Below are 11,144 nucleotides of genomic sequence, written 5' to 3' on the forward strand. Positions count from 1 at the left end.
AGCCAGTGAGTGGGGCCAGCTGGGGAACAGCTGAAGCCCTGGTCTCCCTAGAGACCTAGAGATGGCCTAGAGCTGGGCCATCAGCATCTGGGGGAAGCCGGATTTGCTGGGGTCAGGCTGACAGGCTGGGCCATTACCCGCTGGGGGCCTAGAGCCCACGGGGAAGTTGGGCCAGGTTGCCCCTGCTAGAACCTTCCCAGAGTCTAGAGCAGGCGGCTGCTATGCCCTGCCCTCTGCGGCTGGGACTGCAATTACTCCTGCCCTCCCCGGTTCACTGCCTGTGGGTCACTCCCGCTGCTCCCAGATGGCCATGCTCATTCCCTCCCTCCACAGGCCTTTTGCCCTGGCTGGTCCCTCTGCCAGGGACTCTTCCCCTAATCCTTGTGTGCTGGCTCCTGCTCCAACTTGCACCCCAGCTCAAGGGTCACCTCCTCAGAGGCCCCCGACCACCTGTCTCAAGCAGCCCTGCTCCCACCCCCTCTCGCTCTCCATCTGAGGGCCCTTTAAGGTCTTCCATGGCATTTAACAAAAATACCAGGCACCCCATGTGTTGTGGACCTGTCTATTGTCAATGCCCTGTCCCTTCACTGGGGTGTAAGCACCCCATGGATCCTGTTCCCTGAAGTCTCCTCAGGGCCTAGCACAAGGCCTGACACTCAGTAGATGACTGATAAATATTTGTGGAATGAGAACTTGTCTACCCCCCTTATTGTACAAAAGCAGCAGTTGAGCTTCAGAGAGGGTAAGTCACTTGCCCAAGGTTACACAGCAAACCAGAGGCAGAACCACAGCAGGAGCCTGGCTCAGCTCACTTAACTCTGCATCCAGTGCTCTTCAGCCTACACCATAACTAGCACTCAGAGCTCAACCAGCCTCACCCCAGCCTTTCAGATACAACCTCTATCCCTCATCCCCCTCTTTCGGTCCTGGGAAGAAAGAAAATGTAAGTAGAAGAGGTGGAAGGGGGCAAACAAGGGAGAGTAAGGATCACAGGTGAACAGGTGCTCAGGATTCCTGTAGTCCCATGTAACAGAGTCCAGCAAGGTTGGGTGCCTGGCCGGGGTCTCTGGGCCTCTGGGCCCATGGACCAGTCTCGTCCTTGCCTGCTTGAGCTGGAAAGGGTTAAATTTTGTGCTTGGCTCCTGCCTTGCTGTGGACCGTGGCTGGGACAGAACATCTGTCTGTTGCTATGGTTGCCATATACTTGAAGGGGATGGCTGGATAATTATGGCAAATGCCGCCGAGCGAGTGAGCGGGTGCCCGGAAGTGGCTCGGGACCCTTGCCCGCCCAGTGCAGTGGCAGGCTGTGGACCCTTTACCCACTGGTTCACTGTGGAGCCCCTGGCCCTGGACTTGAGCTCCTGAGCTAGCAGAGGAGTCAGCTGGAGCCACTTTGGCCTTTGCGTCATGAGTGAGCCTGGCTACAGAGTCCCCCAGGAATCCTGGAGCAGGGCAGACACCAGCAGCATTGGGCACCGGAGCCTGTGGGCTGTAGGTCTGCTGGCATGGGTGGTGGTCTCGGATAATGCCCTGGTGCCACTGTGTCCTCCCCCAGGGGAGAAGCCCTGTCATCTGTCCCTGGCCCGTGAATGCCCCGGAGCCCAGGAGGCCGCAGGCGGAGACTGACTGCCCACGTCCTGCCCTCTTGGCTCTGCCTGCTCTCAGGGATGCTTCAGCTTCCTCGTCTGCTCATGGAGGATGACAGGGCCTCCCTGGCAGAGCTGAAGGAGGTCTGTGTGGACAGGGCCTGGGGAAGAGGTGGCTCTGGGACAGGAAATGGTTGCCCCGACCTCGCTCAGCAGGGGGTGGGGAACCTTAAGCTGCTGTGGATTTAGACTGTGGTCCTGTGAAAGGGCTGGAGATTGCTTGGCACAGCAACCAGCTGCATGATTTGTGCTTGGATCCAACCCTTGCCCAGTCAAGCTGTGGGCAGGCGAGGGGCTTGCACCCGGGAGTGCCAGCCTTTCCACCCCACCTCCTCCAGCCCCGCCATGGTAGGGAGCTGAGCTTCCTGAAGGCTCAGTGCAGACTCACAAGCTGGCAGATCCCACAGGCCCAAGAGATGCTGGCTTCCAACTCCTCCTGTAACCACCAGTGAGACAGAGACCAGGCACCCTCCCCAAGGTCACCCTCACAGGTTCCTGGCTCTTCCCTATGCTGCTGCCCCCTCTCCTGGCAACTTCCCTCCTCCCATCTGCCTCCCTCACATAACAATTTTGCAGTCATAATAACTGACACCATGCCGGGCACTGAGCTGTATGCACATGGCTTACTTCTTTAACAACCTACAGGGAGGGTGCCATTTTTAATGCTGTTTTCACAGGGAGATTATTGAGGCATGCAGCAGTAAAGAGAGCTTCCCAAGTTCTCCTGGCTGGGAAGTAGTACAGCTCAGAAGCTCCAAACGAGGCCACTCTGGACACTGACTCCTTTTCTGTCCCCCTCCCACTAAAGATGACCTCCTTGAGAGCCAAGATGGTCTTATTCTTCTGTTTCTCCAGCTCTGTGCACAGAGGAGGCACAGATGCACATTTAACTTTCCATGCATGCATTAATTCAATATGCACTAAGCACCTCTTATGCGCCAGGCCCTGTGCTGAGTGAATCAATGAACCCTCTTCCCCACATTGGGCTATCCAGAGGCTCAAAAGACATCTGTTCCAGGGCACAGAGATTCAAATGAAGGATGAAGTTACTCTGGCAGCCATTACCTCCCAGCACTCTCCCATTGGCCTGAAAGGGGCAGGGCAGTGGCCACACCCTCATGTTACAGCTGAAGAAATGAAAGCTCAGAGATATTAGGAGCCCTGCCCAAGGTCACACAGCTATGTCTCAGGTAGGGAAGCCTCTGGAATCCAGGAATTCTGCACCCCACAGAGCTCAGTCAGCAGAGAAGGCTGCCTGCCCAGGCATGGGGATGGCTTTGGTCTTGATGGAATCCCAGTTTGCCTGGGACCATCACAGTTATACCCCTCAGTCTCAGGCAAGCTGGACAGCTGGTCATCCTAACCCAGGACCTCCCAAGTGCCACGAACCCAGGCTTTGGGGTCCAGCTGCCTGGTCTGAGGTTTAGTTTCCTTCCCTTCCAAAGACTAGGATCTTGGATAAGGGAGGACTCCTCTGAGCCCCTGGTCCTCCCTGCCCCACCCAAGGACCTGTGGGCCCCACCCCAGGCTGCCTTAACAACTTGAAGTCAGTGGGCCTATGCCAGGGGAGCCTCTAGGCCTTCCCAGTTCCTCAGGGAATGTTGGCTGAGCAAGGAGGCCCAAGGTCTCCTTAAAGAGACAGGCACAGGCTATAGCCAAACTCCACATATTTAACAGGCAGCTCCTGTGAGCCATGAATCAGCATCCCAGGGCCTTTGGGCAACACAGAAGCATTTTCCCAGCCAGGTCTCTCTTGCAGCTGTTGGGGTGAGGGTGGGGGTGGGACAAGGAGGCTTGCAAGAAGGGGCCTGGGCACAAGAAGGCCGCTCCTCTGCCAGCTGCAGGACTTCCTTGGGGATCTACAGGTGCCACGCACAGTTACCAAGACACATGGAAAAAGGGCTGCAGTGGGAGGCATGAGGCCTCTCTGGTTCCAGGCCTGACGCTCTTGCTGCCTAGTCATGTAATCTTAGATGGGCCCCTGAGCTTCCCCAGGCCTTAGTGTCCCTGGAACAATGGCATCTGCCTTCTGCAACAGCTAAGGCCCCTTCTAGCCTTGCTAAGATCCACTGACTGAAACTGGACTTCCAGATTCCCAGTGTTAGCTGGCTGAATCCTAGGCCTTCTGGTCCCTGGGTCTCAACCCTCAGCCTGATAGAGTAGATGCTGAGGAATGCACAGTAGAAAGATGGATGGATGGATGAATGGGAGGATGGATGGATAGATGAATGAATGGGTAGATGGATGAGAGGCTGGATGGATAGATGAATGGATGGGTGGGTGGATGAATCAATGGATGGATGAATGAATAAATAAATGGATGGATAGATGCATGGATAGATGGATGGATAGATGGATGGATGGATGGATGGATGGATGGATGGATAGATGGATAGATGGGATGATGGGTGGGTGGATGGATGGATGGATGAATGGATGGATGGATGGATGGATGGATGAGAGACTGGCTGGCTGGATGGATGAATGAGTGGCTGGCTGGATGGATGGGTGGATGGATGAATGAATGGATGAACAGGAGGGTGGGCAGATGGATGGATGAATGGATAGATGGATGGATGAATGGATAGATGGATGGATGATAGATGGATAGGTGGATAGATGGGAGGCTGGATGAATGGATGGATGGATGGATGGATGGATGGATGGATGGGAGGCTGGCTGGCTGGATGGATGAATGACAGGCTGGCTGGCTAGATGGGTGGATGGATGAATGAATGGATGGACAAGAGGGTGGGTGGATGGATGGATGAATAGATAGATGGATGGATGATGGATGGACAGGTGGCTGGATGGGAGGATAGATGGATAGATGGATGTATGGATGGATGAACAGATGGGAGTCTGGATGGATGAATGGGTGGATAGATGAATGGATGGGAAGCTGGATGGATGAATGGCTGGCTGGATGAATGGACAAATGCATGGATGGATGAGAGGCTGACTGGCTGGCCATTTGGCTGGATGGATAGATAGTAGGGTGCATGGGAGGCTGGCTGACTGGATGAATGGATGGGAGGCTGGATGGATAGGTGAGTGGATGGATGGATGAATGAATGAATAAATAAATGGATGGATGGATGGACAGGAGGCTGATTGATGAATGGATGGGAGGATGGATGGATGAATGGGTGGATGGATGGGTGGAGGGATGAATGGGAAGATGGATGGATGGGTTGATGGATGGATGAATGGATGGATGGATGGATGGATGGATGGATGAATGGATGGATGGACGGATGAATGGATGGGAGGCTAGATGGATTAATGGGTGAATGGCTGGATGAATGGAAAATAGATGGATGGATGAGAGGCTGACTGGCTGGCCAGCTGGTTGGCTGGCTGGATAAGAGGCTGGTTGGCAGGGTGGGTGGGTGAATGAATGGATGGATGGGAGGCTGGATGAGAGGGTTGTTGGATGAAAGGATGGATGGGTGAATGGATGGATGGGAGGCTGGATGGGCGGGTGAATGGGTGAATGAGTGGATGGGTGAATGGGTGGATGGGTGAATGGATGGATGGAGAGAAGGGCCCCTGAACTGGTAGACTGCTTAGTGCCCAGCATGAGCCCTGCCTGGTTCCACTTAGGTAAGGGGCAATTTAGTGGGCAAAGGAGCCCTTCACTCCTCCCTTGCTCTTAGTTCTCATATTCACTCTACTCCCAGGGCCCATCTATTTTACCTCTAACTCTCTCTCCAACTCCCCTACCACCTCCCAACTAAGGCCCTACCCCCTCTAACCTGGACACGACAGCACCCATCACTAGGGCTCCCCACTGCCTTCCAGACCCTACTTCAGGTCATTCTCTGAGAGCAGTAGGAGGAGTTATGATGTAAATTAGCCCCCACTTCCCACTGCCTCAAGTCTCCCACTGGCTATCCTGGAGCTCCTTACTGGGACTGAGTTACCTCTGGCCCTCGTCTTCCACTGCCTGCACACAATCTCTGATCCCTCCATGCTCTGCTATTACGTGGTCTCCTTGCAGTCCCCAACAGGCACCACGCTCTCACCCACTCCAAGGCTTAGAACACTCCTCCGCCACCCATCCCCAGCCTCAAAGCCAACACATCCACACTTTACCCACCTACCTCCTACTCCCCTTCAGATCTCAAGTCAGCAGTTGCTTCCACAAAGAAGCCCTCCTGGACCGCCAGCCTGGACTTGTATTTATAGTTCTTCTTACAGCTGCAGGCATGTGCTTGCATGATTAGTAACATCTGTCCCCCGGGACTCGAACTGGCATGGGCCTAGGGCTGTCTGTCCCATTCTTCCATAGGCCCCTGTACCTAGCACAGCATCTGGGACTAAGTCAAGCTCATTGAGTATTAGTTTATTTTAAATATAAAAGTTTTAAATAAACTGCACTCAGGCTGGAATGCAATAGTGTGATCATAGCTCTCTGCAGCCTCAAACTTCTAGGCTCAAGAAATTTTCCTGCCTCAGCCCCCCAAATAGCTGGAACTACTGGCATGTGCCACCTTGCCTGGCTAATTTTTACTTTTTTTTTTGTAGAGACAGGGTCTCACTACGTTGCTCAGACGGGTCTTGAACTCCTGGGCTCAAGAGATCCTCCCCTGGCTGGGCACGGTGGCTCACGCCTGTAATCCCAGCAATTTGGGAGGCCAAGGCAGGCAGATAACCTGAGGGCAGGAGTGCAGGACCAGCCTGGTCAACATGGTGAAACCCATCTCTACTAAAAATACAAAAATTAGCCAGGCACAGTGGCGCACGCCTGTAATCCCAGCTACTCGGGAGGCTGAGGCAGGAGAATCATTTGAACTTGGGAGGCAGAATTTGCAGTGAGCCAAGATCACACCACTGGACTTCAGTGTGGGGTGACAGAGTCAGACTCTATCTCAAAAAAAGGAAAAAGAAAGAAAGGGATCCTCCCTCTTCGGCTTCCCAAAGTGCTGGGATTACAGGTGCGAGCCACTGTATTTGTTGAGTGAATGAATGAACAAATGAACAGATGGAAGCCTGGATGAATGGGAGGGTGAAGGATGGCTGAAGAGAAGCAGAGTAAGGAGCCAGAAGGGAGAAGGTGAGGGAAAGGCTGTTTCCACAGGGTGGCTGGGGGTGGAGGAGCTTTTCTCAAAGGAGGTAACATCTGAGAAGAATCAGGGGCCATGGACTGTGTCTCATGCTTGTAATCCCAGCACTTTGGGAGGCTGAGGCAGTAGGATTGCCAGAGGCCAGGAGTTAGAGACCAGCTGGACAACATAGTGAGACCCTGTCTGTAGAAAACATGAAAAAGTTAGCTGGTCATACTGGTGCGCACCCGTAGTCCCAGATACTCAGGAGGCTGAGGCAGGAGGATCACTTGAGCCCAGGAACTCAAGGCTGCAGTGAACCATGATTGTGCCACTGCACCCCAGCCTGGGCTACAGAGCAATACCCTGTCTGAAAGAGAGAGAGAGAGAGAGAGAGAAAGAGAAGCATCAAGAGGGAAGGAGGGAAGGGCCTTGTGAGCGCTGGGGCAGAGGACACTGCATTGCAAGGACCTGCCCCACCCAGGGCCAGCACACATCTGGTACATCCAAAGGATACAGGAGTAAGTGAGGAGGAGCAGGGTACTGGAGAGGCCAGCAAGGGATCAACAGAGCCCCGGGGCCCTGAGGCTGGTCCCAAGGGTGATGGGAGGAGCCAGTCGAGGGCCTGGGACAGAGCAAGGCTTTGTCTGTCTTTCTCCCCTGAGTAGAACATAAGTTCAGGGAGGGCAGGCCCTGGTGTCCTGTGTGTGGCTGTGTATGCAGCACCTAGTGCTGAGTTCAGTGAGTGGCAGAGTGGATTCTACACTGGCATCTGAGGACACATCTGCCACCCCTACTCCCCAATACAGCCCATTTCCTGCCCAGCAGTCACAGGAGTTCTTCTAAAACAGGTGGTGTCTTTCCTCTGCTTCAAGCCCTCTCCCGGCTTCTGGATCACTCAGAGGAAAAGCTCAAGGCCTTGTGATGGTTCACAGGCCTTCCGCAGGGATTCTCAGCCCCGGTACTAGTGACACTTGGGCTGATGACTCTGTTGTGCAGGCTGTCCCAGGCACTGTAGAACGTTTAGCAGCATCTCTGGCCTCTACCCACTACATGCCAGTAGCACCCACCCTCAGTGGCGACACCAAAATCTGCAGATACTGCCAAAGGTCTCCTGGGGGACAAAATTGCAGGGATAGGAGGGATGGAGACCTCTGTCCTAGACGCCTACTGAAAACAGCACCCCCGGTGGGGCGCGGTGGCTCATGCCTGTAATCCCAGTACTTTGGGAGGCTAAGGTGGGAGGATCACAAGGTCAGGAGATCGAGACCATCCTGGCTAACACGGTGAAACCCTGTCTTTACTAAAAATACAAAAAATTTAGCCGGGCGTGGTGGCGGGCACGGTGGCAGGCGCCTGTAGTCCCAGCTGCTCGGGAGGCTGAGGCAGGAGAATGGTGTGAACCTGGGAGGCAGAGCTTGCAGTGAGCCGAGATGGCGCCACTGCACTCCAGCCTGGGTGACAGAGCGAGACTCCGTCTCAAAAAATAAAATAAAATAAAATAAAATAATAAAAAATAAATTATAAGGATAAAAGTGTCTTGAATTTACCCAGGAAACATTCTAGTTGGGGTGGGATGCTCAGGAGAATGGGGTACAATTTCCTGAAGAAGAGAATGAACTTCTCATAAATTACCAGGAGGAAAATAGTGCATATCAGAATAAACTCTGTCAAGAAATATAGCAGGGCTGTCGAACAGTTAATAATTCAGAGCTGTTCCCTAGTACGCCTCAGGATTTAAAAAATATTTCCTTGGGATTGTTGTTTAAAAATGGCCGGGAACCTTCTCATTGTATTAGATGGTCATTAGCGAGTCCAGGTGGGGCTCCTGGTGGTCCCCCAGGAAAGCACCAGGGACACCCATCTCATTTTCCTCACAGACTCCAGGATGGGTGGTGAGGACTGGCAGGCTCAGAGGGGGCAAAAGTCCAGCCCCAGACCACATAGCTAGGAAATAGAGGCTGGAACTCCAATGGGAACCGAGGTTGGGCTGGTTGACTTTCAATGACTCCACCCTGACTCTGGGCAAGGGATTCCCCTTCTCTGCACTTCCAGTTTCCTCATCTGTATAATGGGGACCCATGAATTAGCTCAGAGAACAAATATTTATGGAGTACCTGATTTTTTGTTTGTTTTTTGAGACGGAGTCTTGCTCTGTCCCCCAGGCTGGAGTGCAGTGGCGCATCTCGGCTCAGGGCAACCTCTGCCTCCTGGCTTCAAGCAACTCTCCTACCTCAGCCTCCCGAGTGGCTGGGATTACAGGCACCTGCCACCACGCCCAGCTGATTTTTTGTATCTTTAGTAGAGACAAGGTTTCACCTGGTCTTGAACTCCTGACCTCAGGTGATCCACCTGCCTCAGCCTCCCAAAGAGCTGGGATTACAGGCATGAGCAACTGCGCCCAGCTGGAGTATTTGTTGAAATCCAGGTGTCCGGATGGACGGTAACCGAAACAGAGCCAGTGCTCTCACTTCATGGAACTCGGGCTGGTGGAAGAGTCAGACAGTGACCAAATACATCTCCTCAAAAATGGTAATTGGTATATCAAGAAAACGAAGGTGAGTAAAGGGACAGAGGGGAGGGGGAAGATTTCAGTTAGGATAATCAAGGAGAGCCTCCCTGGGAAGGTGGCAATTGATGACGGACCTGGAAAAACAGAGAGGGAGCTGAGAGGCTTTCAGAGGAAGAGGTCGAGAGAACCGCAAGTGCAGGAGGCCTGGGAGGGGCTTCGCCTGCAGTATTGGAGGAGCAGAGAGGGGCCAGCATGGCTGGAGCACAGTGAGCCAGCGGGAGGGAGGTGGGAGGAGGGGTCAGAGATGACGGCAGCGGCCAGCTCCTGGGAGACCCTCTAGACGTTTTCATTTTATTCTAAGAATGATGAAGATCTGCCACAGGGCTGGTTTGCAGGGGACGGATTGGTTATCTGTTTTATTAGTTTATCTATTTATTGGATTGGTTATCTATTTTAAAAAGATCCCCTGAATGCCAGGCACAGTGGCTTGTGCCTGTAATCCTAGTGCTTTGAGTGGCTGAGATGGGAGGATCACTTGAGAGTAAGAGTTTGAGACCAACATGGACAAAATAGCAAGACCCTGTCTCTATAATTTTTTTTTTTTTTAATTAAGGCTAGGTGTGGTAGCTCACACCTGTAATCCCAGCACTTTGGGAAGCCAAGGCGGGTGGACGACCTAAGGTCAAGAGTTCAAGACCAGCCTGGCCAACATGGCGAGACCCCATCTCTAAAAAAAAAAAAAAAATTAGCCGAGCATGGTGGCGCATGCCTGAACTCCCAGCTACTCTGAGGCAGGAGAATTGCTTGAATCCAGGAGGTGGAGGTTGCAGTGAGCCATGATTGCACCATTGCACTCCTGTCTGGGTGACAGAGGGAGACTCCGTCTCAAATTAAAAAAATAAAAAATTAGCTATGTTGGCCGGGCGCGGTGGCTCAAGCCTGTAATCCCAGCACTTTGGGAGGCCGAGACGGGCGGATCACTAGGTCAGGAGATCGAGACCATCCTGGCTAACACGGTGAAACCCCGTCTCTACTAAAAAAATACAAAAAACTAGCCGGGCGAGGTGGCGGGCGCCTGTAGTCCCAGCTACTCAGGAGGCTGAGACAGGAGAATGGCCCGAACCCGGGAGGCGGAGCTTGCAGTGAGCTGAGATCCGGCCACTGCACTCCAGCCTGGGCGACAGAGCGAGACTCTGTCTCAAAAAAAAAAAAAAAAAAAAAAATTAGCTATGTGTGATGGTGCACACCTGTAGTCCCAGCTATTCAAGAGGCTGAGTGGGAAGGATCACTTGAGCCCAGAAGGTTGAGGCTGCAGTGAACTATGATCACATCACTGCACTCCAACCTGGGCGACAGAGCAAGACCCTGTCTCTACAAAAAAATAAAAAATAAAAGACCCTCTGAAAAGTCTCCAGATTAAATTGTCAAATGAAAACTGAACAAGACAGAACCACATGCACAGTATGCTACTGTAGGCTTAAAAAAAAAAAAAAGGTATGCATTGTATATGCATAAAATTATCTCTGGCATGAGAGATGAAAATAGGAGAAGCTGCCTGCCTGTGAGGAGGAGTCCCGGCTGGCTGGACTGGGTGGGAGGGATCGTTTCTACATTTTTTCTTGCACCTTTTGAATTTTGAGCCATGCAAAATTGTTACCTAGTCAAAAATAAATAAATAAATAAATACTTTTTGGAAGTAAAGAAAAAAAGAAAAAAGAAAATGAAAAAGAAAGGCCCCTCTGGCTGCCATGTAAATAATGGAGTATAGATCTGCCAGGGAGGCTGGGGTGGGGAGGAGGCTGGGGTGGGGAGGAGACTAGGGTGGAGAGGAGGCTGGGGAGAGTTGTTGGGGAGGAGGCTGGGGTGGGGAGGAGGCTGAGGTGGGTTGGTGGGCAGGAGGCTGGGGTGGGAAGGAGGCTGGGATGGGGAGAAGGCTGG

This window comes from Macaca fascicularis, chromosome 10 (assembly GCF_037993035.2).
Source record: "Macaca fascicularis isolate 582-1 chromosome 10, T2T-MFA8v1.1".
Taxonomy (NCBI): Eukaryota; Metazoa; Chordata; class Mammalia; order Primates; family Cercopithecidae; genus Macaca; species Macaca fascicularis.